The sequence below is a fragment of the Sinocyclocheilus grahami genome, unplaced genomic scaffold (genome assembly GCF_001515645.1).
Source record: "Sinocyclocheilus grahami isolate Dianchi unplaced genomic scaffold, SAMN03320097.WGS_v1.1 scaffold977.1, whole genome shotgun sequence".
Taxonomy (NCBI): Eukaryota; Metazoa; Chordata; class Actinopteri; order Cypriniformes; family Cyprinidae; genus Sinocyclocheilus; species Sinocyclocheilus grahami.
In genome coordinates, this window is record NW_015506156.1 from 358,253 (window position 1) to 365,708 (window position 7,456).

A 7,456-nucleotide genomic window follows, 5' to 3' on the forward strand; every position below is an offset into this window, starting at 1 on the left:
TTTATTATATCCGTTTGGGATATAATAGTTCCATCCATTGGTGGTCACAAGACATCGTGGTTTCTATATGTTGTGAACAAACCTTTTCAGTCCTTGATACAAAGAAAGCTTTGTTGTCTCTTGATTGAATCAGTCTTTAATCACTCCTCTGAGTAGATGACGACACGACCGGCAGGAAGTCGACCCAGAATATTGGAATCATGTGCTGGGTGATTAGCAAACCTCATGATGGCTGATAGGGGCATAATAGTAGTGTCCGTATATGATAGAAAATCCCTACAATGGCATAAGCGAATTATACCAAATATCAAATTTTGTGTTTTATACAATCAGTTTTTTTCTTTCAGGAGACACAAGACTCTATAAATTGTAAAATCCATGTGGTTTATTACAATCTAAAACAGAATCCACATCCTCCAGCTTTATATCATTCCATTTATGCGCATAATTTTAGTCCCCTTCATCACCTCTGCATCAGCATCTTACCTCAATCAGCATCCTGCCTGCCTCAGCCTCAGCATCAGCACACTGCACACTGGAGATCAGACGCGAGCTGCGCCGCTAGCTCCGCGCTAACTGCTTCTGCCATGAGCTTGCGGCTGCAATCTGGTCTTCAGAATGTGAAACTAAGAAATTTATAAACACAGCACTGTAATAATATCCATGTATATTTATTGAAACGCATCCTTACTCTCAATACATTGTTTTTCAGATTGTTAGCTGTGCTTTTACGTTTAAAAATAATGATTATATTAAAAACGGAGCAAAAGCGCTCATATGTGCTCACTAGCATCACGTTCTTCATCTATAACTTTCATTATAATGTTCATAGATTGCCATTATCCGAGCCGTCGATGTGTTAGCCTTCCAGCGTGCATTATCGCCTTCAAAACAGTCAAAAAAACCCTACAAGACCCACGCTCAAAACAGCTCCAGCGCTGACCCGGATCCTCTCTCCCCCCCCTCCTGTCTATTGACCCTAGGGCTGGACAATATGGCCAAAATTTATATCACGATATATTTCTTAATTTCGGTCGATACAATATAATTCCGATATCGATATGAACACTATTTAAAAAAGCCTTGTAAAAACTTCCAAGATCGCCCACAACAGATGTCTGTGCATACAAACTTATGAAAAATGAATTTGCCAAGTCTGACACCTCATATAAAACCATATAATACTTTAGAAAAAAAAACAGCACAAATAAAATAATGTTCACCTTTTATTTGTATTTAGCCTTCATACAAACAAGAAATGTGAAATCACTGTCAAATAAACATAGAATAAATTACTTTTTAAAATATATTCAAATAGGAAATATTTCTGAATTTTACTGTTTTTGCTGTACTTTGGATCAAATAAATGCAGACCTGGTGAGCAGAAGAGAATTCTTAAAAAAAAAAAAAAAACATTAAAAATCTTACTTTTCAAAAACCTTTGACTGGTAATGTAGGGGGGCTGATTATTGTTATAGATTGAAACAAATGTGCTTCAGCCAGGATAAAGAATATGAAAAGTGCTCTGAGTTGCTGCAAAAAAAAAGAGCAACAACAAAAACATGTTGCTGGAGACGGGCTTATTGAAAATTGAAAAACTGATTGTCTGCCAGCAGGAGGTGCATTGAGAGCGGTAGAACTTGCGGTTTCTCCGGTAACGGCTGTAATCAAAGCAGCTCCGCTCATGAATGCTACTTTATCAGATAAAATAAAAAAATGTCATCGAAACTTTTCTGAAGACAGTTCCCTTCAGAGATACATTCATATAAAACACCTGCGCCACGTTTTGATTTTGAAACGTGCAGTGCTCATGTTTATTCAACGAAGTCAAATGCCACAAATACATCAATGTATGGGAAACACTGGTAATGTATATCGAAATATCGGAAATGTGTTTAAAAATCATATCACCGTTATTGAAAAGAATTATATCGCGATACATATTGATATTGAATTATTGTCCAGCCCTAACTGACCCAGAGTTGTCAAATTTCATGGCTCTGAGCAGCAGGCGCGCTTGAGTGGCGTGTAATCTGACCTATTGCCGCCCACTGAGTAGCCCAGTGTTGTAGAACATAAGAGCCACTGGCCGGAGTTGCTATGATTTGGAAAGCGCCTGTTTGCCAAAAGAGCGGGGGTTTTTCTCTGGTGCGCTTCTGTTGCACTTCTGCGACAAAACAGTGGATTTCTCACCAATGCGAGCACACAGAAACGTGAAAATGGTCTTGTTTGAAAGAAGAGATCCTAACCTAAAAGATAATATATACAGCTGCATCTCAATAAATTAGAATGTCATGGAAAGGGTCATTTATTTCAGTAATTCAACTCAAATTGTAAAACTCGTGTATTAAATAAATTCAATGCACACAGACTGAAGTAGTTTAAGTCATTGGTTCTTTTAATTGTGATGATTTTGGCTCACATTTAACAAAAACCCACCAATTCACTATCTCAACTTATTAGAATAGTTCATAAGACCAATAAAAAAACATTTTTAGTGAGTTGTTGGCCTTCTGGAAAGTATGTTCATTTACTGTACATGTACTCAATACTTGGTAGGGGCTCCTTTTGCTTTAATTACTGCCTCAATTCGGCGTGGCATGGAGGTGATCAGTTTGTGGCACTGCTGAGGTGGTATAGAAGCCCAGGTTTCTTTTGACAGTGGCCTTCAGCTCATCTGCATTTTTTGGTCTGTGTTTCTCATTTTCTCTTGACAATACCCCAGAGATTCTCAATGGGGTTCAGGTCTGGTGAGTTTGCTGGCCAGTCAAGCACACCAACACCATGGTCATTTAACCAGCTTTTGGCAGTGTGGGCAGGTGCCAAATCCTGCTGGAAAATGAAATCAGCATCTTCAAAAAGCTGGTCAGCAGAAGGAAGCATGAAGTGCTCCAAAATTTCTTGGTAAACGGGTGCAGTGACTTTGGTTTTTAAAAAACACAATGGACCAGCACCAGCAGATGACATTGCACCCCAAATCATCACAGACTGTGGAAACTTAACACTGGACTTCAAGCAACTTGGGCTATGAGCTTCTCCATCCTTCCTCCAGACTCTAGGACCTTGGTTTCCAAATGAAATACAAAACTTTCTCTCATCTGAAAAGACGACTTTGAACCACTGGGCAACAGTCCAGTTCTTCTCCTTAGCCCCAGGTAAGATGCCTCTGACATTGTCTGTGGTTCAGGAGTGGCTTAACAAGAGGAATACGACAACTGTAGCCAAATTCCTTGACACGTCTGTGTGTGGTGGCTCTTGATACTTTGACCCCAGCCTCAGTCCATTCCTTATGAAGTTAACTCAAATTCTTGAATCGATTTTGCTTGACAATCCTCATAAGGCTGCGGTTCTCTCGGTTGGCTGTGCATCTTTTTCTTCCACACTTTTTCCTTCCACTCAACTTTCTGTTAACATGCTTGGATACAGCACTCTGTATACAGCCAGCTTCTTTGGCAATGAATGTTTGTGGCTTACCCTCCTTATAAATGAACTTTTCCACAACATTCTAATTTATTGAGATGCACCTGTAGTGTTTGGCTGTTTGCGGCTGACTGAAGCAATTGTGCAAGTAGGAATATGACGCATCTAAATGTTTCCTCAGAGGTATCAAATTTCACATCGCGATTCTATTGAAGGTCATTCGATCTGTGATTGTCACACAATGAAATACGCTACATAGTCAAATTCCTGAGAATAAGAGCTTTCTTGTGATATATGACTTGACTGTTTTGTGAAAAATGTAAAAAATACACATTCTTCGGGAAAAATTATTCGCAATCATTAGGCGGAAATTCGTGTGTGGGTCGAATACATTTCTAAGCTTCATTTTACTGCTATATGTATCATAAAACCAAAAGTAATGATATTCATTGTAAAGAAGACACTCCAATATACCATATAAGGAAGGCTTTGCAAATTAAGCATAAACATTTTTTACTGATTTTGGACCCGTATCCGGGTCCAGAGTTTTAAGATCAGTTAAATTAAATGATAGACAAATGTATTAAACAATGACAAGAGATGCAAATCAAAAGTTTGATAGTAATAGCTTTATGAAAGGCAGTTACTGTGAATGAAACATTTATATAGATGAAACACTTATTTTGTGTAGTGAACATTTTGTGATTGTGTATTGTACTAACACAATTGAAAATATGCTGAAATGTTTGAAAAAAGTGCACTTTTGATGATCTGTTGTGATATGAGTACTAAGAGTTTTGAAAATGTACCAATTGCTTGTGAAAATTGCGCCAAAGCAATAAAAAAAAATGTAATACTTACTTTATTATATAAATACTCTTTGTAACTATGGTTAGTTGTAACAGACAATTTCGCTGTGGACTAAAGTTAATTAAACTTACAATTTTAAGTCAAGCACAGACATTTGTTTTTAGTTTAAACATTACATTATAACTATTTTAAGTTGTGATAACTGAGATACTGTCCACTTTGAAATTCAGTATTGCATAATGCCGTTGATGCTATGAAATGCTTCTTTGTGAACAGACTTGTCTGAAGCACATGTGAACAATCTTGAAATTTCAGCATTTCACACGTTCTTTATATGTCCTTTTTAACTCCTGCACATGACATGGAAAAAAATGTCTATAAATTAATTATTGATTATAGTTAAATGTCAACTTCAGTGATTTTAAAACACGTTCCTTTACTAGGTTTCTGTATACATTTTATTCATGATTCGATAAAAACTTTAATTTTTTTATGCAGAAGCATTTGAATTCAAGAGTAAATCCACTCAATTTTCATTTTGTTTACTATAACCCTGTAAAAGTTGGTGTGAGAGAAAACAATAAGGTATACAAATAGACTGGTTTGTTGGTCACCAGCATGGGATGCTGGTTGCTGGTCCCCAGCACGGTAAGCAGGTGTGCTGGTGGACCAGCATCATTTTTTTAATTAATTGTAATAAATTATATAATAAAACACATTTCTGTATGGACCACTATCGTCCAAGATGACTGACAATTAGCATACAATTTGGATTGGCAGTATGGCAGGATTGGCAACTCCCTGCGCATCCATGCAGTCTAGTATGGATAAGAGCAGGGAGAGCAGCAATAAACCCCCAGTGTAAGAGAACAGAACCCACATAAATGTATTGCAGATATCATTAGGTTCAATAATTTAATGTAATATTTTGAAATTAGTCTGATTCAAGGAGAATTTCTCAGCACAAAATGACAGCAAAAATCTCAAAGCCTTAAGCAACAGCATGTAGCCTTTACCCAATGAAGGAAACAGAATGTTGCCAAACCCACAAGCATGTTGCCATTAACCAGATGACCTAACGAGTATGTTGCCAGTACCTGAAGCTTAATCAGCAACATGTTCTCAATAACAACCAGACAGCTTAGGAACAAGCATGCTCACAATTAGCCTTTTTCCTTTGGCTTCCGGACTGGCGCTTGCAGGGTAAAAGTTTTTCCGGTGACAACTGACAACTACTTAACAAGAATGATTTTGAGAACCAAAGTCTTTTTATACAAATTAGAGATTATGAAAATGTTTGAACTGCCGGTACTTTACTCTGCAAAGCGAAAACATTTCACAATTAACTGTTTGGTCAGCTCGGGTTATCAAATACAAGTTTGTTTAATTCTAAATGGTGGCCGTTATAATTCAGTTAGTTTTGCCATTCTGTCCGTTTGGTGCTGGCTGTGCATTTTGACTCGCCACGTGAATTTTTTGCTATTATTATTATTATCATTATTATTATTATTATTATTATTATTATTAAAGTAATATTGTATTTTCTACTTGCTCTCCTTTGCATTCTTAATGTGATGGTTTAAATGTATGTTGCATAATGTGCCCTGGGAAATACATATTAAACAAGACGTTACTCAGATTCATGACTTTATTCCTATTGTGTCGGATTAAGTTGTTGTGTTGAGTTTAATATGCTTCAACCTGACTCAGTTAAAATTGTTTAATGTATTCCTCAGGCATGTGATCAGCTAGAGACAAAAAAGCACCAAAATGACCACGCCCCCTGCACTTATTATTAAAAATATATCTTATATATATATATATATATATATATATATAATAATTATATAAAATAATAAAATATTAATTATATATAATAATTATATAACATAATAAAGTATTAATAGAATTGTTATTATTATTAAAGTACCTGCCAAAAGTTTGGAAACATTACAATTATTAATGATTGTGAATTAAATACCTTCATCTGTAACGTGGAGATTGGGTTTTGTTTCTTGTTCATTGTTTTCATGTCATGGGCTGCGTTCCAGTTCGTTTTTTATGCCCTTCACTCGCAAACTTCCCTACGTCTCGTTTACTCGGATGTACGTCATTGATTAAGTTGCATGAGTGCCCACTTATGGCGGAACCCTTGGAATGGGCTGAACTGGAACGTCCTTAAGCCCTTGATCACTTAGAATCAGCTATGGAGTTGGTTTATTGTTTATATTTTTTCCATTATGAATTTGTTTGGTGCAGCATTCTATATGTATATAGGTATGTTTGGGCTGTTATAAATGTTTAAAAAAAATTATATATTATAGAGTTGTTTGGGGTGGGGATAAATTAAACGCGATCCGCGATGACGTCACAATCGTGTTGCATTGTGGTCTATGGAGCGGCCTGAAGTGTGCATATGAAGCAGACTCGCGCCCTCTGTCAAAATCGAGGGGTCGAGGGTCTGTCCATATAAACTTCCCTCGTCCACTTCACGAAGTGGAACGCACTTCAAAATGGCAGCAGGGATTCCCCCGAGGGGAAGTGCTTAGGGAAGTTTGTGAGTGCGTGTCTAAAAGTGGAGTGGAACGCAGCCATGTTCTGTCATGTGATTCCCTTGTCTGTGTGTTATGTTCTGATTGGTTCCTTGGTTCATGTGTCATGTTCTCATTGGATGTCTTGGTCATGTGTCCTGTTTCTCATTGGTTGGTTCTTGTTCTTGTTCATATGACCCTCATTGTTTGATATAAATAGCCCTCATGTTGCTTTTGTTCTTGGTCTAACTTTCCCCTCAACTGTATCGTAAAAACGATCATTACTCAAAGCTTTTCAAGATGGTGCACACTAACGACATCTTGTGGTCAAAAGGTGGAAAAAGCTGCCTTTGCATCCCAGACGACCCAGCCAATTTTGTCTCAGATAATAAATTAGTTTGTGCTATGAAAACCTGTATAAAGCAAAGAAAATATGAAGTCTATATAAATAAGTCCATGTCAGTCATTGTACAATATGAATAAATGAGGCCTAAAAAAATAGGCAAGGCTGTAGGCATATATAAGCTATGATCAAAATAACCGAAGATTACCATAGAATGGTCAGTTAAAGTGTCTGTGAACCAGGAATTAATACAAAATGAACATGCACAACACTACACATGCAAATATTTATTCGTATTATGATTTATTCTTTTCAAAGACATGAGAGACACTTGAAACTGCGCAAGTGGTTC